Source organism: Panthera onca, chromosome A3, assembly GCF_046562875.1.
Source record: "Panthera onca isolate mPanOnc1 chromosome A3, mPanOnc1 haplotype 2, whole genome shotgun sequence".
Taxonomy (NCBI): Eukaryota; Metazoa; Chordata; class Mammalia; order Carnivora; family Felidae; genus Panthera; species Panthera onca.
Window position 1 is genome coordinate 6,128,005 of NC_138341.1, and position 27,590 is coordinate 6,155,594.

The window sequence follows — 27,590 nt, forward strand, 5'->3', positions numbered from 1 at the left end:
CAGCTGCACTGCGGGCCCGTCTGAGTTCTTCTGATCCTGGGCATCTTCCCCCAGACAGCGGATGCACCTGCGGTGGGAGGTGGGGTCCCGGAGGCGATATTCCCAAGGATGCAGTGTTGCCTGAGGCTTAGAAACAGAGACGGGGGAGGCGGGGGAGGGGGGGGAGGGACCCTTCCTGTTGGAGTCCTTCAGGAAAAGCCACGGGGGCATCTGTGATCTGTGCCCCGTGCCAGCCCGGCTCAGCCCCGCTGCTGGAAGGGGTCTCCGCAGGGCTTCTCCAACAACTCCAGGGGCAACCCTTGGACGTCCTCTGCACGTCCTGGGACTCCAGCTCCTTCCTGGGTCTGGAAGAGGGGAAGGAAGGAGGAGCAAGCCACGGGTGAGAGAGAGTGCGGTTCCGGTAGGGCTGGGGGCGTGGGGAAGTGACCACGCAGGCCTCGGGTCAGCATTTTCCCCTCTGGCCCACTGCGCAAGGAAGCATCACTCCCTCCGAGGCGTCCAATCAACGAGCTTATCTACAGAGCTGAGGCGAGAGCTTTGGAGAAGGGCACTTACTTACTATGTGACCTTGGACAAGTCCCTGATCTGACGTCACTGGCACCGGACAGGAAATGGTTAGGGTGGGGCCCTGAAACCATTCCTTCCGGAGAACAGTCACCTCATGTGACATTAGACCATCTTCCACCTCAGGGCGACCTCTGCCTCCTCAGGGCAAGACCCCTTGGGCTCGGCAACCTGTGCTCCCCCATCTCCTTGAGCCTCAGGCTGGTTGCTCTTCGCCCCTCCATGAATACCGGGGGATTTCACCGACGGGTATGAATGAGGGGGACCACGGAAGTCGGTGGCATGCTAAGGCCAGCCCTCACCAGATCGCTAAGCCAAGCGTGACCATCGCTTCCCAAATGTGCGTTCGGGGATATCTCGCTGGCCGGCCTGAGATGCTACAGGACGACAGTATTGACACCACAAAAATGGTCAAACACGGGCTTTTTCCTTCTTCTTTTGGTCAGTTGTTAAACAGCTTCTGGCGTATCACTGGAGCCCAGCAGTAGACAGGTAGGAGGGATCCCATCCGACGCTTTGATTCCCCCCCAGCCCCCCGCTTTCCTCCTTTGGATACCAAGGAGCTGGCTGGGAACTGACAGACTTCCAAGGGGAAAAATGCCCTTTACCCTTGTTGGTTGAGTGGACATATCATGGGACCAAGGCAGCTCTTCTCTCCACTGCCGTGTGTCCCTACGGCCTCACCCCAACGTCACAAGGCTGGCCAAGCCACGGGTCCTCGTCTGCGAAAAGAGGCTATAGCATGGAAGCAGCAAATGAGACAGAGCCCTGGAGGTTACGAAGCCTAGCATTTAACAGCAGACACGGTTGCTTGGGCAACAGTCCACTTTTGCCCGGGCTTTGCCAAGCTTTCCACAAGTTCTCTTCCTCCTAATTTGCTTTGATCTCCATGAGCTCTCAGAAAACCCCCCAGTGAAGTGCCCTTGAGGTCTGGAAAACCCAGGAACAAAGAGTCACTCTTCACAGAAGTGTTTTATAAGACTTGCTCAGCTCAAGACCCAAAGTGTGAGCTCAAGAGATACCGTGCGGGATCGCCTCAGAGCTCAAAGCCGCCCTCGAGTTTGTCACACACCTTCATTTGACAACTGGGGCAGCTGGGGTTTGCTCAAGGCCACGTGTGAAACTACGGTGAGAGCTAAGACCGGAAGCATCTAGCATCACAGGTGGAAACTGGGAGACATGGTTGCTTTTCATAACGTACCCACCCAAAGCATGAGGTCTGTCTGAGCCGAACTTTTCCTAGAGAATCAATGTTGCACACATCCACGCTAGCCATCCAATACCTGTTGGCCTTGCCCCGGGAGCCGGACTCTCTGGAATGGCCCATTCGGCCTTTCCTTCTGCCCCAGGCAAGAACTGGAAGGCATTTCGCAGGCCTCCTCACAGCTAGGTTCTGGATGCAAACTGGCTCGCACCAAAGGACACCATCAGCAGGCGGAGTGAGGTGGATACGATATTCCTGTAAGAGCCTCACCGCTGCTGTCAAAGAAGCAGTAGAGATATCAGCAGCAACTTTACAGTATCCGTCCTCCAGTTCCTGGGTGTTCTGATCTGGCTTCCTGAGCCCTGGACTGCAGCCTTCAGTGTGTGTGTGTGTGTGTGTGGCGGGGGGGGTGATTCTCCAGTGGAATCAGATGCCGCAGTACATCGTGCTTCCAGCCCTGCTCAGAGGCAGCCGCTCTCCCGATGGCCAGCTCTGTGTTCTTCTAGGATCCTGTCAGTAGCCCAGCCTAGAACCTGCTCCTTCGGCCCTTTCTAAACACCAAATCCCCTGTATTAAGACCCTTTCCACTTAACGTGTCTGTAGCGGTTTCTGTTTCCCGCAGAGAGTTCTGACTGACACACTTGCCCTTATGTCCTCAGATCCAGGCAGTTCGTGTACTTTGTAGTTTAAGGAACGGCTACCAGAAAAGTCTTGGAGTCTCTATAAAACCCTTCCTGGACTCTACGGTCAGTCCCGATACATTGCCAGGAAGGTCCTGGAGCACTACTTACTCTCCACTGGTTTTTCAGCTCACGAGCATCGAGATTCATGCGATGCTGAGCGTTCTCTTGACACGCAAGCAAATCAAATACCCACTGGTACAGACAGATCCTTCGCTAAAGGGAAATTTCAAGGGCTCAAACTACGTATATCCCACCTTAGACTTTGATGGGGAAGCCCCTCCTATAGATAGATCGATGGAGAGCTGGGGGACCATTCTCCTGCAAAACTCTGCAACTTGATTTCAAAACCAGGTCAAGGTCAGAGTGTTCCATTCTCTGGTCCACACAGAAGTCCTGTCCCGAGTCTACACGACATGTAGGGCCATGACAGATCACTCACCAGGTGGGGAAAGACAGAGTTGACCCTTACTGGGGCCGCTGGCCTCCCCTTCCCTCTGGCCCTCCCCCACAGGTGCAGTGCCACAAATGCCCCCCTTTGCCCACCAGAAGTGAGATCACCCTCAGGAAAAGCAAAACCACATGGTCCTTCACTCTCTCCCAATTTCACCTCGGTCACTGGGTTCAAGGACTGATTCGGATCATCTTCCCATTTCCACTTGGAGTTGTGTCATCAAAGACATGTGTCCAGCTGGTGAGCAGAATTAGAAACATACATCAGTCTCGATGGCAAGACAGGGAGGGACTTTCCTCAGAAGTTAATTTCAACACTGCCCTCTAGAAGAAGAGGCAGCAAGAAAGCCATGAATGCCCACCCAGTCAATGCTCAGAAGACGAGGGGATCTGGCTCTCCCAGCCCCCCTGCCCCTGCCTCCCTTCTCTCCTCACTGCTGGTGCTGACCTGGGTGAGACCCACCCCCGTGCTCCACACCCAGATGCCCAGCACAGGGGTCTGCGGCCACCACCGCCGCCCCACCCCCCCATCAGCGGCCTGCTCACCCAGGCCTGGGCCGCGCCCCCAAGCCCCCCACAAGCAGGAGCCTCAGGGCTCACCCCGACTGTCTCCTGAATCAACTGTCTCAGTTGGGCATATTCATCCCCCACATTTCATTATGCTTTAGTTTGATTTTAATTAACTATGCTTTCATAATTGAAAAATCCATATATACACACGGCAACAAACAAGTCGGAGTGTGAGAAGATATACAATGAAAAAACAGGCTGCTTCTCCCCTCTCTGAGCCCACAGCCCGTGCCCCAGTGGCTATTACTATCAAGAGCCCCCCACCCCTGGGGACCCGACCAACAAGCCTTTTACATGCACAGGGCTAACACTATGGGCTGGCCAACTTAACTGCTTTTTCGGACTCTCTCTCCTTGTTGGAGTGGCTACAAAGCCAGACATTTGCTCTCCCATCCTTCCCTGCAACTGGGCAAGGGCATGTGGCCCTGTCCCGAACAAGATATGGGACTGAACTGGCCCATGGCAGGGGAAGGAGGGGCCAGGCGGCATCTGGAAAGCTCTCGATGCCCAGATTAATAAAAAAAAAAAAAAAAAAAAGACAATTGCATCTGGCACTGACCAGTCCCCTTCCTCATTCCGTGAACTTGAATGTGAACTTGGCAGCTATACCAGCCACTTTAGGACCATGAGGAAATAAGTGGAAGGATTTAAAAGCCAACGTGTTTCATGCAGGTGGCCCAGGAAAGAAAGAACCTGGATCCCTGAAAACCTAGGTAAGACGCAATTACTTCCCTCCAGATGTGGGATTACAGGAGAAACATAAACCCTTATTATTTTTTTTAACCAGTATTAGTCGTGTCTTTTGTTCCTTGCGGGAAAACCCATCCTAATTGATATGATATACAAGCACTATTTGTAGATTCACTTATTGGAATAAGATACTCTGTGCTTTGCACTTGGTTTCTCCCCTCCGCAATGCATCTCTTCAGTGTTTTCCATATCAATTCCTACGGGCCTGTTTTATTCTTTGCAATATGCCCAGAGTATCCCACGGTATAGATACATATTTCAGATAAACCCTGATCCCCTGCTGATGGACACTCTCTTTGTCTCAGTTTTACCCTATTACAAACACTGCCTCCTCAAACATCCTAGTAGATGCATCCTTATACACATGTGGGAAGACATCTTCCCAGTAATGTACAATAATCTGTGCAATCGTTCGTTTAGAAGGGAGGCCAGTAGACCTGTCCCCTTGGATCCTGTCCTTGTTCCCACTCACCCCCTTGACTGGAAATTCTGAGGCCTCCTTCGCTCTCCCTGGGTCCACCAACACCGAGGCTCACACTTCGATTCCCCTTCCCCTTCACTCACCCCCCTGCCAGCCCTGAACCATGGAACACCCACCACCTTGGCCAAAGCCCTGGGCTCCTGCTAACCGGAGACCCAGCTTGGGTGAGTGTCTTTGGCCTTCTTCCTCTGGGGCCGAGACTCAGGCTCACTCTAAGCAGCCCTCTCTGCAGCCCACCCCCATCCGCTCGCAGCCAAACAAGCCGTGGCCACCTGCTCCACTCCCCCCGGCACTGCCCGGCACCCCCGGGCGCCATTTCCAGGGCCTGCCCTCCCAATCTGCCCCTTTTCTGCTCTGATGAACGGGCCCACATCACTACTGAGACCCAGTTCCCACAGGATGCTCGGTGGGCGGCCACACCCCACCGACAGCCAGGCCCCGGAGCCTGGTTTCAGCACCTGTAACCTCGGAAATTCACACCAGAAACCCAACCTCATACCCCAACCCAAATCCCACTTTCCGACAGAAGCTGACAAATACCACTGTGGGGAGAGAAGGACACAGCAAGCTGAAAAGACCCGATATCTAAGAACGAATGACACAGACGTGCGTATCTGTACACGAGTGAGAGCAAACGTGCCTCACGTTCTGGCAGACCGGACTGGCTTATGATCTCCAGCTGGTGCCCAGCCAGCCAAGGTACGCTAAGTGCTGAATCACCTGGGGGGCTCCGCCCAGACGTGCAGGGTACGTTTTCAGTGTAAAATTTAGTGCAAAATGCCATCTTCTCTGCTTGGTAGATTGCAAAGCTCATTCTGATCTGGGGCTGGGGCTGGGGCCGGCTGCGGGACGCGCTGCCTCTGTCCTGTTCTCTCTCCCCTCCCACCCCTCGCCTCCCCCCACCGACCAACTGCACCTGAGCCCACAGGCAACGTCAGGAAGGGAATCTTGGAGACCATCTGGTCCAGTCCCGATTTTACAGATAAGAAAACTGAGCTTCAAAGCACTGAGAAGATCACACAGTCATTAGTGACAGAGCCAGGGACAGGAAAGGCAAAGCTGTGTCTGTGAGGACCTCCCACGTGCCGGGCACGGTCTGCACGGGTCCCAGGCACACACAGCCCTCCTCTGAGCTGCACGGTGGTGTCTCCACCTCATAGATCGGAGGCTGGAGGCTGGGGTTCGAGGTCACACAGCTGGTGAGGAGTGAAACTGGGATAAATTTGACCGCCTGCCTCTCCATCCGTGTTCCTTTCACTACCCCGTGACGCCACTCTTAGGACAAGAGTGAAAACTGAAGGTCGGAGAGGAAGAGAGAGAGAGTGTGTTAAGGAAAGAAATGAGTGGTTATTATTAAACAGTGAAAATGCAAATAAAGCGCCCAAAACAGAAGCCAGCAGGTGTCGAGCGAAGCAGTTCCTTTCTTCTCAAGGGAGCCCCTGAAAACCAAATGGATGGGAGCGTGCCCCGAACACAGGAGCCAACCTGAAGGAGCCTCAGCTGGACTGTCCCAGGTGAGGAACAAAATAGGTAATGTGGCACAAAGCTGGAAATAAGTATCAACGGCACCCCCATAAATAAACGATTGAGTAGATACACAATGTGGAGAAGAAAGGATTCACCCTGCAGGACAATACTAAATCATTTCTGTAAGTACTGCCCCTGGAGAGGAACCAGCCCCCCGCTTTGGGTGTGGACTGCTCTCTGCGACTTGCCTCTGAGGAGGACGACGTGGAAGGGGCACAGGGGGACTTGAGAGCGGAGACCCCTGGCAGAGGCATTCAAAGGCCACAGCGAGAGTCTCCGGCACCTGATGGGACGCTCCCTTCACATGATATCATGAAATGACACTTCACCTCTGTGGTCTTCTCTCCAAACCCTTCACCCGAGACAAACCATGAAAAGAAAGACGTCAGACAAGCCCAACCTGAGCCGCGTTCTACAAAACAGCTGACCTCAAAACCATCAAGGTCATCCAAAACGGGGAGAGTCTGAGAAACTGTCACGGGGCCGAAGAGATCCCGGAGACATGAAACCGAATGTCATGAGGGATCCCGGGGGGAAATCCTGGGGCAGAAAAAGGACCCGGGAAAAACTAGCGAAATCCCAACAACCTGCGGAGTTCAGCTCGCAGTTATGGGTGGACGCTGGGGCCTGCTGGAGACAAACACGCCGTGGCTTTGTCAGCTGTTAGCAAGGGGGGTGTGTAAACGCACAGCTTTTCTAGATGAAAGGTTTATAGTGAATAAACGCGCAGAGGCGTCTGGCTCTCCCACCAGGGTACTTGTTCTTAACCGCCCCCACATCACGCTGATGCAGAGATTTTCGTGTGGAGTCCGGGCCCGAGCACCAGGCATCCAAAGACGGTGAGGCTCCCGTGCACGACGGCGGAGACCTCTCTCCAGGCTGAGACGGGGGTTCGTCCAAGGGCTTCCCTGGAATCCAATGGGATTCTAGCCAAAATCTAGAGCTCTTACAGACCCGTCTGCACAGAACCGGCTTCCTCTCCTGCCGTCCACTCGCTCTTGGTCCTTGGTGACTCCCATTCCCGCGTCCTGGGTCGGGGCTGTAATCAGGTGCTTGCTGGGTTCAGATTTCCTCTCCGTGTGAAAATGCAAAGCGACCTGGGAGCAGGTGTCCTCTTTTATCCAGCTGGGGTCACTGTCCCCTAATGGGCCCCAAGTCTGTCTCAGTATGCACGCTCGCTCGTCGGGACTTGGCTGAGCTCCAGGCGGTCGCCCCAGGAGCGGGGGCGCCACAACAGGCCGCAGGAAGGCCCAGCCTCAGAGCCGCGCGTTGCCAGGCAGGCTGGCCCCCAGCCAGTGGGTCCCCAGATGCCATGCAACCCACACCTGAGCGGGTAAGAGAATAGGTGTGTGTAAACAGTATTTGAAAAAGAAAAGAGCTGTACAAATACAGCACTTGTTAACACAGGTGTTTATAGGTGGAATTATTTTTCCAGGGCTGCTATCTCCCGACCTTCTTTGTAAGTCCCAGCTCACACCTGCAGGGACTTTCCTACTAGGTGAAGGCTCAGAAAGGAAATGGATAGTCGGTATCGACTTCACGAAGCAGGAGGTCAGTGATCGGCTTCAGGCCGGGCTGGTTTTCACCCAGTCTCTTCCTGCTGGAGTTACTTTCATTTTTTTAACCTGCTCTAACAGGATCCGGCCTGTTCAGCACTTCCTGCTTGGCAAAGACACTGCTCGTGACCACCCGAGGGCGGCCTCAGTGAGATGTGCCTCTCACTGCCACCAGCCGGCACTGGCTGCTCTCTGGGCGTTATTCTCTTACTCATTCTCTCTCTCCGGGGAAGTCTCACTGTTTAGATTTTACGGACAAGAAAACCAAAGACACCCGTCCAAAGCCACAGAGCTAATAAGCAGAGGATTCTGGGCCGACATCGAATCGGGGCAGAATCCAAAACTTCGGCTGGGAAGGGCTCCAGACGTGTCCCCAAGACGGGTGCCCACTGTCACCCGAGGGCACAGGGATATTCGACTTCAAATGTTATTCTGTCCCACCTCAGAGAAGACAGTACAACTGTCAGGCGGTAACCAGTAACAGCTATTAAAAATTATGGCAGAGAAACTTAATTCCACTGATCTGCACACCTTAAAAATAGTTAAGATGGTGAATTTTGCCATTTTGAGTATTTTGCCGCAATTTAAAATCTTTATGAAAGAGAAACTTCAAACAGGATGTCCTGGTCTGTGTGAGAAGACCTGACACAAAGGAGGCGACTGGGTTTCCAGGCAGTCTGTCCGTTCTGGTGACTGCATCCGTTTGATGTTCAGAAAGAACCCTGACTTTCTCTTAGATTGGCCTTTCATTCATGCAGATGCGAGGTGAGTGTTTCCCCGTTATTTGGGGGAAGCCCTAAACGGTAAAATACCCCAAATGCAGATTCTTCAGAGCACGGTGTTAAGGCCCATCTTCGAGTCTCAAAGGCAGGGGCAGGAGGAGGAGCAAGAGGGGAGGGGACACTCGGTCTGGAGGAAGGAGGCCTGCCCCAGCCACACGAGCCAGGAGGAAGAGGGGGTGAGGAGACCAAAGGCCAGCCTCAGACCAGGAACGTGAGCAGAAGCAGAGCCGGGTTCTGGCCTCACCTTCTCGTCAGCGTCGGTGAGGTCAGGTGAACATGGCAGCTTGGGGGACACAGGGAGGGCTCTGTCACTGTTGGAGCGGGGCAGAAAGGGTGGGGCCGACACATGCTGCGACCAGCTGGTCCGAGGGCCCAGGGGGAAAGGCCCGGCGTGGCAACCTGGCTGGAGGTGAGCAGGAGTGAGCAGAGTACTCAGAGATGCCTGAGAGGGGCCAAGTCTCCTGCAAGTCCATGAGATGGGGTTCCAACGCTGCCGCTGGACACTGTGTCACTCCATCTACCACCCAGGGGGAGATATTACCATTAGGTTTTAGCAGCAAAACCCTCCCCTCCATCTTGAAAAGTGAGATTCCTAGAAACTCTGTTTAAGAACCATTGTGCTATTTCCCTTCCCTCTTTGACCTCCACTCAAAAACCAGCTCTGTTTCACAGATGAAGAAACCAAGGGTCAGAGAGACACGGGGCATTCACAGGGGAGCCTGGAGAGGGAAGTCGGGCCAAGGCAGGAGGTCAGGTGTCCCGGAGCCTACTGTGAGCCTCCCGTCCTCAATGACACTGTCTTCTGGAAGAGAAGGGTCCCCATGGGCAAAAGGGGCAGTGTGGCCCTCTCCAAACCCTTCCCGTCTCCCCCTGGGCTCCCTCCCTCTGCCTCTCCCTCTGCATGGCAGATGGGCCAAGGCAGGCCAGCACACAGGCTGAGCATACGTGGAAGGTGAGCATGTGGTCTGCCCTGTCACTTGCTAGGAGGGACAGAGAGAGAGAGAGAGAGAGAGAGAGAGAGAGAGACGGGACACTAATGGAGAATTTTAAGGCTCACCACAGAGAAGCTGAAAGGTTTCCCATCTGAATCTATGACAAGTCTCGAAAAGGTGGGACGGTGCCTAACTAGACATTATTTATATACCATTCTAATTAAGACAACCTCATGACCTCTGTCACTAGGAGATGATCAGAATGTTCCGACGCATTCTCCACCCGCCACGCTGGGGGCTCTGGGCTGTATGGCAACCTCCACACCAGTGGCCTTCGGAGGGACCGCACGCCCAGAGTTGAGGGCTGGGGCGGGACCCCGGCCAGCTGTGTCTCAGTTGATACGCGGACGTGTGGTGAACTCCACGTGCCGAGAAGGCGTGTCATACGAAGAAATGGATCTTTCGTCACAGCTCACCATTCCCCTTACTCCCCGTCACCCCGGTGTGCCAAATGTCCCCCCCACACACACGCCAGTATACCCAGATTCACACCCCCCGGGGCTGGTTCCTGCCATGTGTCTGGTTTTAGACTTAGCACGGCACGCTCAGTGGGCCGTATCTTCTCCTCCAGGGCCGCCGTGTTACCAGCAGTGTCCTGGGTGCCCCGTGGGTGGTTTTCACCCGTTAGCTCCTGAGCCGTACAGGGCCCTTCCAGGTGACATCTGTCTCCCCTCCCCGCCCCCCGTCCCCCGCCCCCCGCTTCCTGCCTGGGCAAACTGTGTCTCTTCCCTGGGGCCCTGAAATCCCACCCGAGACGGCGGCCCGTGCATCAGGCACGGCTCCGAGGCCGCCCGGTAACAAACAGGCCCGGGATCCCCGGGCAACGAACCATCTCTGACGCGTTCCAGGACTGCTGGGCCGTTCACTACGACACACGACTTTTTCACCTCTCCCGGTGCTGCCTTCTCACTCGGTCACGGGGTGACGCTGGCGCCCATGAATAATCACGAAATAAAGCGAGATAATTAATATTTAGCTTTGCCAGAGGGAAGCACTTGGGGGGAAACCGCCATTTAGTCAGAGGGGCTGAGAGCTGTCAGCTGGAGGGCAGGACGAATTAGATGCGCCAGCGGCAGCCACGGGACGTGGAGAACAGGTCGTCGGCTCCAAGGTGACTTCCGCAGGACGATGGAAAGCCGAGGGGCACAGGCAGAGGCCGGCCCGCACACAGGTGGCTCTTCCACTCTCCACGCACACCCGAGGCCCCGAGGACCGTGACCGAGGTCAGGGCCATGCCGCCGCTTGCTGGCTCTCTCCCCCTCCTCTGAGCCACCAGGGGCTCAGGCTGAGCAGGGCCGCAGCGTGGTGAGCCAGAGGGACCAGGTGGGCTGATCGACTGCCACAGGCTGAGCTGTGCCCCCCAGAGTTCACACGCGGAAGCCCTCACCTCCAGGGCGACTGTATTTGAAGATAGGGCTTTGGAGAGGCAATTTGGGTGGCCTTAGGAGAAGAGACCGGAGCACTCTCTTTGTCACCTTCTCACCAGAACCTGACCCTGCCAGACCTTGATCTGGACTCCCAGCCTCTAGAACTGTGAGAATTTCTGCTGTCACACCCCACGGTCTTCAGCAATTTGTGCTCTGGAGGGCGGTCCAAGCTAAGACATCCTCCGCCTGCCCTCCCAGACCTTCAGGAAGGCCCTCTGAACAACCCCCACCAAGAGGCCCTCTGACTAGGCTTGAATACCTCCGGGGATGGGTTGCTCACTCCCATTCCTCTAGATTTGGGACAGTAGAATGGAGAGAATTAGGGCCTCTGGTCCTCAAAGTCTTGCATTCAAAGCCCCTTCGCCCCCAAGCCCACTTCTCCTCCCTCTATACATTCCCTTCCATCCTGGGGAAGGGTCTCAGTGCACACACATTCATGCCCGCCAGACCGGAGCCCCGTGTGCACTCGCCCAGCCCGTTCGCTGGTCCTGGAAATTCGGCCTCCTTTGTCCTGAGTAGCCGTGTCCCCCCCATGGCCACCTGCCCCCACCAAGCGTCACTGGCTTTCTCCAGGCATTGTGCTCTGGCCTCCTCACCTCCCCTCTCTCTACTGCCCCCAAGTCCACGCTCCAAACTGCTCTCGGGGTGAGCCTTCCAAAACACACTCCTGACCACACACTTTCCCACTGAAAGCTGTGTCTCCCCAGGTCCTGCCGGACAGCGGTCAGACTCAGCACCGTGTCCTTGGCGCCCCGTACGTGGTCCCAGGACTGGCTCCTGCAACATCGCCAGCCACCGTGTGGCTCACTGCGACCCGGGCCAGCCCCAGGCACCGCAGGCACAGGCACCCGCACCCTGGCGCGTTAGAGGGATGCACACGTGTGTTCCCGTGCACGCACGCACTGCACACGCGGGTGCACGTCCACGCACGTCCACACATCCCCCCCAGCCCTTCTGTCTGCCGCCAGCTGCTCCGACCTGCCACGATCGTGCGTGGGTCCCGGCCGCCCTGCCCTGACCGCAAGACCCGCCAAGAGTCGCTGGGTAGCTCCTCAAGTCTCCTTTCAGTCATCTGTAAAATGGGAACAAGCAAAGCCTATCTATCTCCCTGGGGAGTTATGAGCTCTCATCAAGTTATGAGCTTGATGAAGGTTGCTGCCTTCTGGCAAAAAAAAAAAAAAAAAAAGCAAGCCAGCAAGCCAGGGCTATGTCTTATTGAGATCGGGGAAGTGGAAAAAGGGAAAGAAAACCAGAGGCGGCAGAGGGAGGGGGAAGCACGGCTTCGGAAGGCGACCTGAAAGGTGCGGGCACCCGCCACCAGAGACAGAACAGAGCCGTCCTTCAGAGCCCCGCTGACACAGGCTGTAATTATTCTTCTGATAATTTGGGTTAAAATATTTACACGGGGAGCACAGCTGAAACTCAAACCATAACGATTTTTTAGACTAATTTGTTCCACACGAGAACAAAATCCAAGTTGCCTCAAAATGAAAAGGAAGGAGGATATCTGTTCCCCTTCCGCCACTAAAAGACTTAAAGACAGAACCGCGTGGTGGGAGAGGGCATGCGTCTGGTGCCCAGCGGGCCACGGGCTTCTCTGAGATGCTGGGCCGAATCCTGGCGGCCGGGCCTGTAGGGGACAAGGATTTCTCCAGAGGGCTCCCGCTGTCCTTCATCCGTGGGACGGAAACAGCTCTCACAGCGTCCCCTCCCTCGTGGTGGAAGGCACCCACTCAGGGTCCCACACAGATCTCTGCACCCGAGGACAGGGTGGAGAAGAGGAGCACGGATATGGCTTGGGAGCACAGAAGACACATGCACGGAAGACGCCAGGCAGCGAGAGAGACTGAGGGACATAGAGAAACAGAGACAGATAGAGGCTGAAAGAATGGGCTAAAGATAAAAAAATAAAAAGAGACACAGACAGCTACAGAGAGGAAAGAAGGGAGGGAGGGACAGAGAGAGAAGGGGGGGGGATGGGAGAGGCCAGGGAGGGGCCCCGTTGGGCCTAATTTACCCCTCCTGCGGGGTGTGCCCACCCTCCTCGTCCAAGGGAAACTGCCTTCCGCTTTGGCTCTGGCCGCTCCAAGTGACAGGGTCAGGTCGGCCCTAGCAGTTCCGAAAAGGATGCTGTACGTCTGGCCAAGACGACGGAGAGACCAAAGTGCACTTCAGCCCCTGGCCCCTGACCATGATCTCCTTGGTGGACCGGTGGCTCCCCTCCCCCACAAAGCAGCAGTCTCTGAGGAATGCTCTGGATGCCTCCGGGAGGAATCCCCGCGCTGAACACACGCCAGCCCTGGACATCCATCCACCGTCCTTCCCAGGTACTAATTACAACTCAGGACGGCAGTAAGATTAGCAGCCGGCCGCAGAGACAAATTCCAAGAGGCACGCAAACTGGGCGACACATTCGGGTTTTTTTTTTTTTTTTTTTTTCATTCAAAAGAGACCGGAGGAAAAGAAGCCCCCGTCAGTCCCTGCCTGGTCCCTAAGGCTCAGCAAGAAGAACGCTCTTCCTTGGGAATCCGGGTCCGGCTGCGGTGGGGCAGGGAGGACGCAGAACCGGGCGGGAGCGGGAGGACTCCGTCCCGCAGCCTGAGAATCAGCATCTGGCTTTGGGGCTGGAGCTTAGTCAGCACCAAGGAAGGGCTGGCAGCCAACAGGGGGAGGCAGGCGCAGGGCCCTTAGGGGCTGTGAGGGGACATGGAAAGGTCTTGGAGGACAGCCTGGCACACAAGAGCTCAGCAGACCCCCGGCAGCCAGGGGAGAGCGCCTCCCTCCCAGCCGCCGAAGAAACGGAGCGTGCTGACACCTTGATAGTGACTTCCAGCCTCCAGAAGCCGGAGATCACGGGCCTCTGCCGGCTACACCACTCTGAGCTATGTCGTCACGGCTGCCCCAGCGACCAACACAAGTGCCCGGGAGCTATAATGGCACCTGTTTTACAGGTGAGGACGCGGGAGGTCTGGATCACTGAGACCTTTTCGCCAAGGTTCCTCGACCCGAGCGGGGCCGAGTTCCGGGCACCAACCCGCACGCCGCGGTGCACCGCTGACCCTGTGAACTTCAGCAGGGCGCTCGTCCCTTGACCTCCCTGAGTATGAGGCATCCAGTCCAGGCCAGCTGGGAAATGCACTTGACCCCTGGCCATGGTCACCCCCTGAAGAAGGAGCTGAGTCAGTGGCCCCCTGCTCTCCGCAGGGTGGAAGGGGAGCCAGAGGCACTATCTCAACAAGCAATCAGGAACTAGTTCCCCGGCTCACAGAGCTCTGGGAGGTTTCTTCAACTTCTGCCACTTCCCCACTTTTTCCCCTTTTGTACCCACCCTTCTGCCCTGCGTGGTTGCTAATTAACCCCTGACAGTAGCAAAGCCTGGCTTGGGGGTCCGCGGAGCCGCCTAAGGCCAGCCGGGCCCAGCCCAGAGGGAGGGGCCCCTGCCGAGGGATTTGGGGGCAGCAGGGACAGCCCAGGCCTGGAGCCGCCAGGGGTATATGAAACCTCCCTTCCTGGGGTGGGGGTGGGGGGCGGGTGCTCCCCAAGAGTCGTCCTGAGTCAGCATCCTGGAGGGAGTGAACCCAGACGGCGACCTTGCTCTGCTGGATTCTTTCCCCTCACCTCCCAGAGAAAGGTCAGAAGAGGGGGTAAGATAACCGAGGGGGTCTCACCTAGTTACTCACGCAGACGGGTGCCGTCTGCTGCGCCTCGGGAAGGTGCCGGGGAAGTGGGTGAGTGCCAAAGAGCAGCAGGGCGCTCCCCGAAACACGCTCAATTCATCCCAACCCAGGGCACTTGCTGGCAGACGCGTGTGTCACTGGGGCAGCAGCAGGCACGTGGTCTTGCGGAACCAAAAACCCACGTGTTACATGTGTTATTCCCTCCAATCCTCGTGGCAACCCCACGAGGTGGAAGCTGTCGTGTTCAGGGGCGCCTGGGTGGCTCGGTCGGTTGGGCGTCCGACGTCAGCTCAGGTCATCATCTCACGGTTCGCGGGTTCGAGCCCCATGTCAGGCTCTGAGATGGCAGCTCGGAGCCTGGAGCCTGCTTCGGGTTCTGGGTCTCCCTCTCTCTCTGCCCCTCCGCCACTCACTCTCTCCCCCTCTTTCTCTCAAAAACAAATAAACGTTAAAAATTTAAAAAAAAAATAAAGCTGTCGTGTTAATACACAGATGGGGAAACTGAGACTGGGGCTGGCTGGGTAGCTGGGCGGGAATTCAAGCCTGAGGGACTCCCAGAAGCACAATGCACCTGTCACAGACGGGATGGGTCACGACCGACCCACCGGAAGGCGGCACCTAGCCACTGCCAGGAATGTCCTCCAGGGAGCTCCCATGGCTAATGAGCTCAGAGCCAACCCCGCTGGCGAATCCCGCCCCCCCTCCGCCCCCCCCTTACCTCTAACCCAGCCCTGGGCCCGAGCAGCCTGAGCCAGCTTCCTGTGCTCTGCCCAGAGCAGAAGACAGAGAACCACCCACTCGACACCCATTCTGCAAAAACCCTCGTGTTCCTGCAGACGTAACCATCATCCCTCAGACTCAGCTTCCCCCAAACTTCCCTCCTGCTTCTAATTTTCCAGCCTTTACTAATCTCTGGGGGCAGCGGTCTGGGGGTGGGAGGCAGGTGGGAGGCAGAGAGAGCCCGCTGTGGAAGTTGGCAGGCGTCACCGGGCTCCCCCTCTCCCTGGAATGAGACAGAATGAGACGGTACACGGTCCTGCTCAGTGCTGGGAAACAGCCTGCCATGAACAGGCCCAGACCCTGCGGTGCCCAGGCGAGCCCTCCGCCCTGTGTGTCCAGCCCTGCTCTGCCCTTGGCCCCTGTACCTCGGCTCTATTTCTCTCCACTTCGCAGTTCCCCACGGTCCACACGGATCTAGAGCCTCTCTGCCTGGCCCCCTGCCTTCCCGGCTCACACTGGGCCCTCTGCAAAACCGGCTGGGTGTCCTGCCCTCCGTCCGGGTGTTAGCCACCATCTGGGCCCTGAGAGGTCACTCTGAGACCCTGTCTGAGTCGGGTGGGCCCTTGACGTCTCTGACCTACTCAACTTGGGACCCAGAGATCAGGACAAATATCCCTCCTGTTTCCTGGTTGGGAGCAGGGGGACGTATGTCACTCAGAGCAGAGCAACAGTCTAACCGAACTCAAGATAGGTAACATCTATCGGTTCCCTGCAATCTGCAAGCCTGTCACTCTGCCTGCAAAGATTAGATTAGTGAGGACCCGGTCATCATAAATCCAACTCGAGATAACTCATATCTGGTTGTCTTCTGTCTGTGCCCGTAGCGCCCATGACACAAGCTTCGCTGGCACTTTTTCAAGTGTAGAAGGAGCGGCAGGCCTCTCCTTTGCAAGGTCCCTCGGGATCTCGGCCTCCACACCATTAGCTCTTGCCCAAGGGCCTTTCGGGTTCCCAAGATGGCGGCCCAAGCCTTCGGGGACCTCCCATTGGCTGGTCATCGTCGCTTCCTCTGGGTTTTCTGGACAGGCTCCCCGTCGAACGTGTCTCTCGCATTTCTTCTCTGCCTCCCGACTGAAACTCCACGGCAATACAGGCCCCACCCCCCCCACCCCGGTCCTGAACCCCCTTCCCAGAAGTGGTCATTGGACAGGATTAAACGGTGAATGCTTGTGTCTCGCTGGCATTTTACGCACTTGGGAGAAATGAATAAAGACATGGTCTTTTAACGCAGGAGAGCAGAGCAGCGTCTCTGGCTGGCGTCTGACAGCCAGGTCTCCCCCTCTGGGAAAACACGCCAGCCAGGTTCCACGGGTGCCTCCTGCCAGTCAGCACCCCAGAAGCGGCCTGACTTCAGTCTTAGAGGTGGCCGAACCCCGAGAGCTCACACAGCCCCTCGGCCATTCTAGCGGACGTCTCCAAAGCCAGAAGTCCCCCGAGAAGTTTCCGTTTCAATCTGAGTTCCCCGAGTGCCCCATCACAGTTTGCTTCCCAAGCTGGCGCTCCTCGGATGGGGGCCAAATCTCCACAGGGGCAAGCGCCCAGGGCCTGGCTGGGCAGCCCACGGGGGAGCCGGCCTGCCCGCACCCCCTGACCGCTCCGCTCGCTAACATGAGCTCAGCTGTCTTTCTCCCCAGCGCCAGCCTGGGAAGCACAGGTCTAACCCAGGCAGAGGCTGGCCTCTTCTAAGGGGTTGTCGTCTGCAGCCTGACTCCTGGACATGAAGGGGCAGGAGGCGAAGTAGGCGTCCTCGCTGGGTGGGAGGTTCAACCTGGGGGCGCCTCCAGTCAGGGTTCTGGAACTCTCCAAGGAGACATGGGATGGGTGTTCGGGAACCAGCCAGCCCCCCCACCCCCCACCCCTGGCCTGGCCCCTCCTGCTGGTGAGCCACTCCCCGGGGCCTGGGCTCCCCAAGGCCTCCTCGGATGAGAAGAAGAATCCAGAGCCCTTAAGCAGAGAGCAGACCCCATCAGAGTGGGCTTGAACATTCCTTATCTTAAACACATCCCAATGCTTCATTCTGTGACTCACTTTTGTCAAGCCTCCTCCTGCCCAGAGCCTACAGCAGGTGAATGCCTCGAAAGTTTAACATTCTCCCCTGCTCCCTAGAAGCTCCCTCTTGCCTCCCCTTCCCTCTCTCTGTGTTGCTCAGCCAGTCCTTCCCCCTCTCTCCCTCCCCCTCCCTCTCTCCTCCCTCTCCCTCTTTTTTCTCTCCCTCCCTCTCTCCTTCCCCCTCTCTCTCTCCTTCCCTCTCTCTCCCTTCCTCTCTCCCTTCCTCTCTCCCTTCCTCTCTCTTCCTCCCTCTCTCTCCCTTCCTCTCTCCCTCTTTCTCTCTTCCTCCCTCTCTCCTTCCCTCTCTCTCCCTTCTTCTCTGCCTCTCTCTCTCCTACTCTCTCTCCTTCTCTCCCTTCCTCTCCCTCTCCCCTTCCCCTTCTTACCCCCTTTTCTTTGTTTCTCCTTCTCTGCCTGGGGGCCCCTACTTTCATGGACCCTCTCCCCAAATGAATGTCCCAATATCTACAAATATTAACTTCATTAATTTGGGAAGGATTTATCAGTGCAGAGGTTAATTATCTCTCCCTGACATGTTTTTACCGAATACATCTGGGTGACAAAATTAATTTCCTCATTAGCTATTTTTAAAAGTGGAACAAGCTAAGGGGGAAATTGGTGCAGGGAGACTGTGCAGAGTGAGCTGTTCCGGCCCGGGCCGCCCCAGGCTCTGTCCCAGCTCCCCTCCCAGAGGCGCCCACTCAACCACGGGAGCAAGGAGCACTGAGGGGGGGCTCAGGCGGAGGTGCCTCCAGAGGGAAGGCCTGTGGGGAGACCTGACATCTGAGGTCTGGGTCCCAGGAGCTCCAGAGAAACAGACTCCAGGGAGAGGCCCAGAACCCACAACCCAGACTCGAGGACACGCCCCCACCCCCACCCCGGGCTGCTCCAGGCCTCCTCCCCGTCCCATGAGGGTACCTCCTATGTGGACACCCAAACCATGTTTCTTCTGAGCAGAGTAAGATTAGCAGATAGAGACAGAGATACGTCCAAAGAGTTCAAGCTCCATGACCTGTTCTGCGGAGCCCAGGAAGCCCGACCTCGTTACCCCGAGGGGCCACAGGGCCGGCTCCCTCATGGTGACCTGAGAAGCCAGACCCCTGCGCTTACACTGGAGGCTTCTGGCCCAGATGCCCCAGCAGGGAGGCCCGCGCGGCCTGCACTGAGGGGAGGCTCCCTCAGCGAGGAGGGAAGGAACACGCGCCTCCAGGAATTCAGAGCGTGGACGTCTCAGACCGTCATGTGGGGGCTGGTGGTGTCAGCAGCTGAGAGCCACGGGACCCTGGGCCAGTCACTCAACTTCTGTGGCCTCAGTTTCCTCCACTGTGAAGGACACTAGCTGCCCCGCTGCCTTAAACCGTCTGGAACCTGCCACTTCACAGATCCCAGGAGCCCCCCAGCCACCGAATTCCATGGCCGTCCAGCCGCTCCTGGCCCGCAGTAACCCCCCTCCCTTCCAGGATAGCCTTGCCCTCACTCTGGGCCCATGTCACCCATCAGCGGTGCCTTTCCCGGGACAGAGGCCACCAGAACTCGGAGACATGGCAAGAGGCCGAGTCCAGGACCTCACTGAGCCAGCCCAGCACCCACACCGGCACCTTCCAGGCTGGCAGGCAAGTGCTTTGGGCCTCATCCTAGCAGAGAAGAAAAAGGACACGCCGGGATCAGACACTGCCATGGGCCAAAGCCAGGTCAGACCCAGGAGCGAGCCCCTTCCTCCAAGCCCAGACCTCAGTGGGGGTCCAGCTCGGGGCCATCAGCCCTGTCCTTTCTAGGAAATAAGGCAGCGTGGGACTCGGTGCTCGTACAAATCCCGAATTTCCTGTTTCCGTGAACTGAGACACACACACACAACGGCCACTTCTGACCTAGCCCGGAGAAACGGCCATGCTGCAGCAATTCCAGGAACAGGAAAAACCAGACCCAGGGAGCTATTTGAATGTCACAAGCTGTCAGCCTGGGGCAGGAAGGGGACCGGCTGCCAGCACCTCCCTTCCCAGGCTTTATCTCCTGTGCAGTCGGGCCAGCCTTTCTCACGGCCACCTCTTCCTCCTGAGGGCAGGAGGATCCTTGGCACCCGGTGGCCCTCCGCCCTCCCCTAGGCTTCTGGCAAACAAGGACCCCACGTGGATTTGTGCTAAATGACAGAGAGGGGCCCCCACGGGCACCAGCCCCTCCTAAGAACAGGCCCTGGGCTACCCCAGACTTCCAGGCCCCCTTGCAGGGGGCAGGAGTCCCGAAGGTGGCAGCGCTCCGGCCAGCCCGGCCTGGGGGTGGGGGCGGGGAGCAGGCTTCCGGGCACGGCACTGCCCCCATTTGCTGAGCCTGAGGGTGGAGGGAGTAGCAGGGCCCGGAGAAGACTTCCCAGAGGGCATGGAAAGGAGCTGGGTTCTGAAGGATGAAGAGGAGTCTGCCGAGTCGACTAGAAGGGAGGACAGTGCACAGAGGGAGGAGCATTTGCAGAGGCCCCGGGACTTGGAAAGGGGCCCGCCCCGCTGGGGAACTCGAAGTTGCTCTGGGCTGCGAGCACGTTCACCTCAGAGGCAGAGCGAGGCTGCGGGTCAGGAGCCGCCCTTGCGAGGCAGTGCAGACGCCAGACCGGATCTGGGAGAGCCACCGAGAAGCTTGCCCTGGAAACCAGGGAGCTTCTCATGGCCTCGCTTCCTCGAAGAAACACAGTGCAGACCGTGTCCGGTACATTCTCAGAAAACCTCGGGGAGCACACTGCAGGGTCTGGCGTGTCCCTGGTGCCCCGGGTCCTCCCAGGGAAGTGGCTTGCCCACGAGGTTTTGTGGAACCAGGAAAATTCGACCTCGCCCCGTTTTAGAGATGGAGAAACCGAGATAGAGGGAGGCTGTGCATCAGGAAGTCCGTGCCTGTGCCGGGAATAGCACTCCCGTCGCCCTGGACTCCCACGCTTGGACCACACGCTTTTGATGTGGGTGCAGCAGCTGCACGCGTTTTCCTGTGAATGCACCTGGTCGCCCGTGTCACGTCCAAATGTGGGCATCCGGGTGCCGCGAGGTGCCCCACCTGAAATGCCGTCCCCCCTTCTGACGGTGGCAGACAGTCGGGCCAACCCTAGGGCCAGAAAGGAGACGCAGCCGAGCAGAGCCCTGCGTGGCTGCGGGACCAGGGCCCTCGTTCTTGGAGCTCGATTTGCTGAATGCACAGCATCTCCCCCGCTGAAGACCGGAGCGAGCAGGGCGCCCAGCATTCCTGTGCAGGATAAAGGCCTTCTGTGCTGAGCTGCGCTGAAATGGGGCTTTCCCCAGAGGGTCCTGGGGGCGGTGATGCTTCCCAAGGGCTCACCTCCCGCTCTGCTCCCTGGGGGGCGACGGAGGGGGCGTCCGTCTTTGAAAGAACAAATCCTGCTCGGCTCACTTCCTCGGCATTGCCCACGGCTGTTCCCGCCAGCAAGTGTGGAGAGCAGGTCACCAGAGCGGGGCCTTCCAGAGCTGGTCGTGCCCGTGCGCAGTGGGGCTTGTCAGCCACCCCCAAGAAGCGCGGGTTTCCAAAGCCAAGGTTCCCTTGTCTTCTGGGCATTGTGTCTTTTTGAGAGGAAAAAAGTAAAGCTTTGCTCGGTAATTTTGTGCTCAGTCCAAAGGCACGTTGCTTTGGAAAGTGGTCAGATTCTGCATTTGTTGATTTCAGAATCCAAAAATATGGCAATGGAGAGAAGGGAGGGATGCTTTTTAGGATTTAAGATATTTTCTCAGACACACTTTAAACATGATTATAGCTTGAAATATTAGTGGTATATGGATCTTCGGCTCAACAGAGAGCTTCTGCTGGCCTAAGTGTACGAGGCATTCCTGGGGTGATTACGGTGTTCACGTCACTCACGAGACAAAAACCCTTCGATGGTGCCCCAGGGTCTTCAGATGCAATAATCACCATTGTCCATTTAGACTCTAGAGAGGGCTGTGCTCAGCACTCTGCACGTATTACCTCCTTTAAGGCTCAACGCAGTCAGCAAAGGAAGTATCATTAAACCCACTATACAGATGAGAACACTGAGGCTTAGCACGGAGCCCTGTCGGAGCTTCCGGCACTGTACGCTCTCAGACCTGGGATGAGTCCCAAGCCCCCCAAGGCCATTCTCTGCACACCACCACCACCACCACCCTCTCTCCATTTTCTCCCGCCCCTTTGTCTAATTCCCACCATGGATGAAATCATCCCCAAATCACCTACGATTCCAGTCAGCCCCTGCTCACTCCTCCCCAGCCCCCCAGGCCCAGGTCAGAAGAGGGAGCTTCTCCAGATCAGGTGACATCCTGTCTCCTCCAGAGCAGGACCCCTGAGAGTAGGTTTGGGCTCCGGCTGCCAGGCAGTGCCTTGCTGGGTCCAGCACAGAGCCCAGTCGACCCGGGAGGAGGCAAGAAATAGGCACCGAATGAACAGCTCCATTCAGCACTGGGGGACTGTTTTCCTTCTTCACAAACCACATGTGTCAAGAAAATTAATAAAATCTACTATGAAAGTCATGCTTGAATGCAAAACAGGACCACCTGGAGAGCCAAGTAAAACCCAGACCGCCTGCCCCCCCCCCCCCACCCCACCCCCACCCCCAGCGTCAGAGGTTCTGGCCCCACCAGCCTGCAGGGGCGCCGGAGATCCTGCACTTCTCCAGAGCTCCCAGGTGCTCCCTCAGCAGGTTCTGGCCTGGCCCCGCCCCCCGCCACGCCCGCTCCCTCGCCTTGAGCTTATCCTTAGGAAGAAATGCTCTAGACAATCAAGACACTCGACTACACGCGTACCCCACATCCTGGTCAACTTCGAAACTCTGGCCCACAACGTTAAAAAAAAAAAAAAATTCATGAACCCATTCTCCGTTTTCTAGTTGAAGGAGTCATTTGTGACAGCGGGGAATTTTGCTCTGCATTTATAGAAATGCCAGGAAGTAAAATTTTCAGGGTGACTGTGATATCCCAATCCGGGGCCCTGCAAACGCACCACAGTTACGCCTCGGGGACCCGGGGCTGCCCGTGACAGGGGTGAAGCCCAGCCTAGAGGAACGCTCTGACTTCTCACGACACGCTACCATTGATTTTGGCTCGGGCACATTCGGGGGGTGGAGGGGGGGATGGGGGGGGCGGGGAGGGGAAGCCCTGCCAGCGCACACGCACGCACACGCGGGCACGCGCGCAGGCATGCACGCCAGCTTTCGGTTGGCGATGAGTGTGTGGGCCTTCTGGGCGGCGGCGCCGGCGCGGCCCGGGGAAGGCCCGGACACAGAGGCGGGGCGTCCCCCTGCGCCCCTCGGACCGGGTCAGCCCCGCGCCGGGGAATCACGAAGCCCGGGCCCCTTCCCAGTTACTGTAGCCCGCGGGGCTAGAAAACCAGTAGCAGCTGGCAGGAAATGGGTAGGAGCACTGACCACAGATAAACTGTAGGACTCCGCAGAGCAGCAGCAGATTGACTCCGGGACAGGAAGCGGCGCCGGCGGGCCTCGGCCCCACGCCCGCTCCCGGGGCGCTCCCGGGCCACCGCCGGCTGCACACGCCCGATAATGCTCGGCGACGCGGCTGGGGGGTCGCGGGGAAGTGAAGGGCGAGGCCAGCCGGGCACGGGCCCCCACCCCGGGGAGGAGCAGCGGGGTCAGAGGGACAGAGGGGCACTGAGAAAACCCCGGGGCTGCGAGTTCCAGGGGCTTCTGTCACCGGCGGAGGTGGGGAGGGCAGTGGTTCTGATGATCACACCCTTGGGATCCAGTCTGCTGAAGCCCATGTGCTTCGTAAACCTGGGTCCCTGCAGCAAAAACAGCCAGCTGGCAGGAGGAGAGAGGCCAGGCCCACGGAGAGTGCGTGGGGGGGGGGAAGTGCTGAGTTACAGGCCCACGTTGTCGAAAAGTCCCCCAGCACTGTGGGCCATTCAAAGGACAGACCCTCTGAAGTTCATGATAGAGAAAATAATAGCCAGGTGCTGTACCAGGTCCCTCCCACTCTTGACTGCTCAGACACCCTCGGAAGTAGGTCACACTTCCCCCCATTTTACAGGCGAACAGACTGAGGCTCAGGGGATTACGTACACCTTGCCCTGGCAGCACCCAGAGTCACGACCTGAGTGCAGTCTCTGCGCTGTGCGCCCGGTGAAATAGCCTCTATTCACAGAGAGCCTGGAGGTGTGGAGGTGAGGGAAGGAGGGCAGGCGAGCAAAGCCCCCAGCTGAGTGCCTGCGGTCAGTGTTTAATGACATCCTCCCTGGGCCGGGCCCACCCCGCCCAGCGAGAAGGGGCCCAGCCTCTTTGCACTCCCCAGAAAAGACCCAGGGGTCCTTCCAGAGACCTCTGGACCTCGCTTCTCTGCAGCAGGCTTCCTGAGGAGCTGCGGTGGAAGCTGTCATATGTGCAGTGGAACTTGAGAACCAGACTGCAGCCCCAGGGGGTGGGGCTTAGCTGAGAAGGGCTGGCTGGAGCTCTCCAGGGGCCTTCCTCGGCTCTCCCTGCAGACAGCAGTGCTGGGGGAGCGGGGGTGCCCTTCCAGGGGCTGAGAAGCCGCTAGGGGCACCTGCCCCTCTGGCAGGAGCGGCCCGTCTGCTGGCACTGAGGCCAGCTCTCAGGGTAGCAAGACAGGAGTTCAGCTGGGCGACTGACTCACCCTTGTTCCTGGAACTGTCTGAAGGCGGGAGAGGATGCTGTGGGTAGGTTCTAACTGTATCATCTGGGCTGGGGCCGGTAGCAGATGGTCCTTACAAAAAAAAAAAAAAAAAAATACTTCCATGTGGGCTTAAAATAGCACAGCACTCACCATCAGCTGAATGGGGAAATGTATGGGCCAGTCCGTCACGTGGGGGTGGGCGCGGCCAGCTGCAGGTTGGGACACAGGGCCGGGGCTCCAGCCTCTGTGGCCGAGGCGTGGAAGGCAGAAAAGGGAAGCCTCGGGCACCCGCTGTCTGCCTGGCCTCGTGTGAGGCAGGTGGCGGGGCGGACGCAGCCCCGCTCAAGCCCCACGACAGCGCTGACCCCAGGAGCCCCAGGGCCACAGCGAGGACCTTGAGCCTGGAGCGCACACAAGGCAGGCCCCGGGGCAGCAGAACGCAGAAGCGAGGCTGTCGTGGGGCTGGAGAAAATCTCAGAACTGCCACTCACCATCCGTGTGCTCTGGGGCACCTCCCCCGCTTCCCCTCACTTTGTTCACCTATAAAGCGTAGTCGCATCATCCCGGGAGGGTAGAGGGTCCCTACCAGGAGCCCCACACAGGCAGGTGCTCTCCGAATGAATGCACAGCTGGGGAGGGCCGGGCTCACTCCCTGAGGCATGAGGGCGTCCTCAGCCTCTCTCCCCTCTCACGTGTCCTTACTTAAACCATGCTGCGTTCTGGCAAGTGAGAGTGGCACGCTCTGGGCTGACGCCGTGCGGGCGCACACTCAGAGGGGAAGAAGGTGACAGGAAGGGACCCACAGGCCGCGCGTGTGACCGGCAGCGAAGGCGGCACTCAGCCTGGTGGCTGGAGGCCCCGACTCTCTCCCGCCCGCCCCCCCTAGAGCTCAGCCCGTAGAGCCTAGGCCAAGTGGCCTCTGAGGGGTGGGAGGCCCCCCAAGTGCAGAGCCGCTGGGGGCAGGCGCTCCAAGGGAGCCAGGAGGCCCTCAGGTGGCTTGTCCAGCACAGAAGGCTTGCCCGAGATGGTGGCTTTCTGCAGAGTTCACCCTCGTGTCCTCCGGGGGGACGCTAACGCTGGCTCTGCCAGAGACTGAAACAGAGTGTGATTTGTGCCAACCTCGGTGATGGAAATGCTCCCATCGTGGCCAGTGCGATCTCCGAACGTGGACTTGGGAAGACAGCGCGCTCAGCTGCCATGAGGTCCACTGACCGGCACATCACTGGCGACGAATATACCAGCCGCCCCACATGAGGCTCGCGGGACAGCCTGAGGCTTAGGGGGACACGTGTAAGAGTTAAGACGTGGACACTTCAGTTTACCCTGTGGTTAACTGTGTCTGGTTGAAGCCCAGCTCTGCTGACCAGCTGTGTGGCCTTGGGCACGTTACAGAACCACTCTGGGCTTCTTATGTGAAGCGAGGACAGCCGTCGCGCCACGCTCGTTATGAGGATAACTGTCTGGTGGTGATGATCTGTACCTAATGAGCTATTATTTTAGATGATGTAACTGAGGTCAGACACGGGGCTCTCCCGGCCAGCTCTGGTCTGGAAGGAGCACGTGAGGGGCTCACCCACCCCAAATCAAACACAGACACGCCTGCGCTTGACCCGACACCCCCTCACTGCCGCTTTCTCTCTCCTCCCTCCGACACTTCTTCAAAGGGATGTCAGGCCGCCTCCATTTCCTGTCCTCCCGCCCACTGGTCCACCCGCGGCCCCCGTCAAGCCACCACGTCAGTTCTTGCCCACGTCACCGGTGGCCCCGCTTTCCGATCCACGACACGTTTCTCAATCATCCTCTTACTCAACTTTCCATTAGGACCTGCTGACCCCTCAGCCTCAGGGACATGTGTGTCCCTCGTTCCTCTCCTGCTTCTTTTCCCCATCTCTTTGCCTGGGTCATCCTTCTCTGCCTGGCCGATAAATGAGGGTGCCTCCAGCCTCAGACGGGGTCACGTGGCCCCTGCTCACCGCCGTGTGGGTAAGCTCGCCCACTCCCACGGTCTCTGCTGCTCTGTGTGTATCCCAGCCTCCCCCGGATTCCTCAGTCCGGGCTTCCCCTCGGCCCCCACAGCAACACCAGCGCAAGTCCGAACCAGCCCCTCCGGCCCGGTCAGAGACGCCTCCGGCTCAGCCCGTCCAAACCCGAGCTCCTGACTCCCTCCCTGGACCTGTTCTGCTTCCCGAGTCGGCAGCTTCCTGAATGGTCACCCCCATGGATTCTTTGCCATCACCCCTTCCCTTGCCCCGGACTAACGTACCCCGAGTTGTTTCCCGCCTGGCATCCTGGCATCCACTTGGTCCTCTGTCTTCGCCCCACCCCCCCCAGCGTAAGCCAGGACCACCTCGGGGACCAGGCAACGCTACAGCCACCCAGCTGTCCTTCCACCTCCACGCTTCGCCCTCCGGTCCGCCGTCTGCTCCCACACCTGAGACGCGGTCAGGTCCCCCTCACCCAGGACGCTCTTGGACACAGACCAGAATCCCAATGTGGCCTCTTAGGGCCTGCATAACTAGCCTCAGACTATTTCTCTTTCTCTTTGTCTCTCCCCTTTCTTCCCAAACGATGTTCCTCTTATCTGCCCCTGCACCCACCCCTGCAACCCAACCCAATGCCCCGTTCGTGCTTCTGATTCCAGCCTAAGCACTGCTTTCGCGGGAAGACCTTCCTTCTTCCCTGTGCCACCTCTGCTCCTTACCCGCACACAGGAGATACCTTGTATTATCCCCCCCCCCCCCCCACCCCACCGGCCTTCCTGTATCATTTTTGTCATAGCTGTTAATAGGCTTGGAACTATTCACTTACATGTGTGGTTAATTAACATTTATCTCTCCCCCTGGGCTAGGAGTCCCCAAAGCCAGAGCAGACCAGCATTTTGAGCAGGGTAATGCTTTACCCTGGGGCATTGTCTGCGAACTGGCAGGAGGGCCCGGCCCCACCCACCAAATGCCTGTGGCCCTCCCAGCCACTGTGACGGCATTAGAAGCCCGTGGACATTTCCACACACCCTGGCAGGCTGGCCCCCGGCCTCCTGCCCTAGATGGTGAGAGCAGAGGGGACAGGAGTGCATCTAGGTGTGCCCTGCCCCCGTGGATGGCCCAGTACAGAGTGGATGCTCTGAAAACACGCGTGGATGAGGGAACGGAGCTCCTGCCTGAGGGTTTTGAACAAGCCACGCCGGCCGCCATGGCAGGCACCACTCAGGGACTTGCAGTGGGGGTTCAGGAGGCCATCTGGCCTGTGGTGGGACTTGACAGTGAGCCTCACCTCCCGGGCGACAGAGTCGCCTCGCGGTGCCCGCCCAGAGCTCCAGCACAGAGGAGCACGGTCAGCCCCTTCACCGTCTCGCCATCTGTGGCCACTCCGGGCACAGGGTGACAAGGTCGATCCTCACTTGACCGTGTGCCCAGGAGAAGCCGCTGGCACCTTTTCTCTGCTTGTCGGGCTCTCTGCCTTCTCCCCACCTGCTGCCAAACTTCCACGTAGCCCTGCC

General features: G+C 58.0%; 2 long non-coding RNA genes across 3 annotated transcripts in view; both read right to left on the reverse strand.

Annotated features, from left to right (window-relative positions):
* Positions 1 to 27,590, reverse strand: part of LOC132688788 (uncharacterized) — an 82,099-nt gene that overhangs the window by 24,444 nt on the left and 30,065 nt on the right. The gene's annotated exons all lie outside the window — the stretch shown is intronic.
* Positions 168 to 26,993, reverse strand: LOC132688806 (uncharacterized). The gene is made up of 4 exons (XR_009614710.3): positions 26,903 to 26,993; positions 24,095 to 24,184; positions 3,059 to 3,139; positions 168 to 2,040 (listed from the first exon to the last, which is right to left on the reverse strand). It is a non-coding gene; the product is annotated as an uncharacterized LOC132688806 (long non-coding RNA).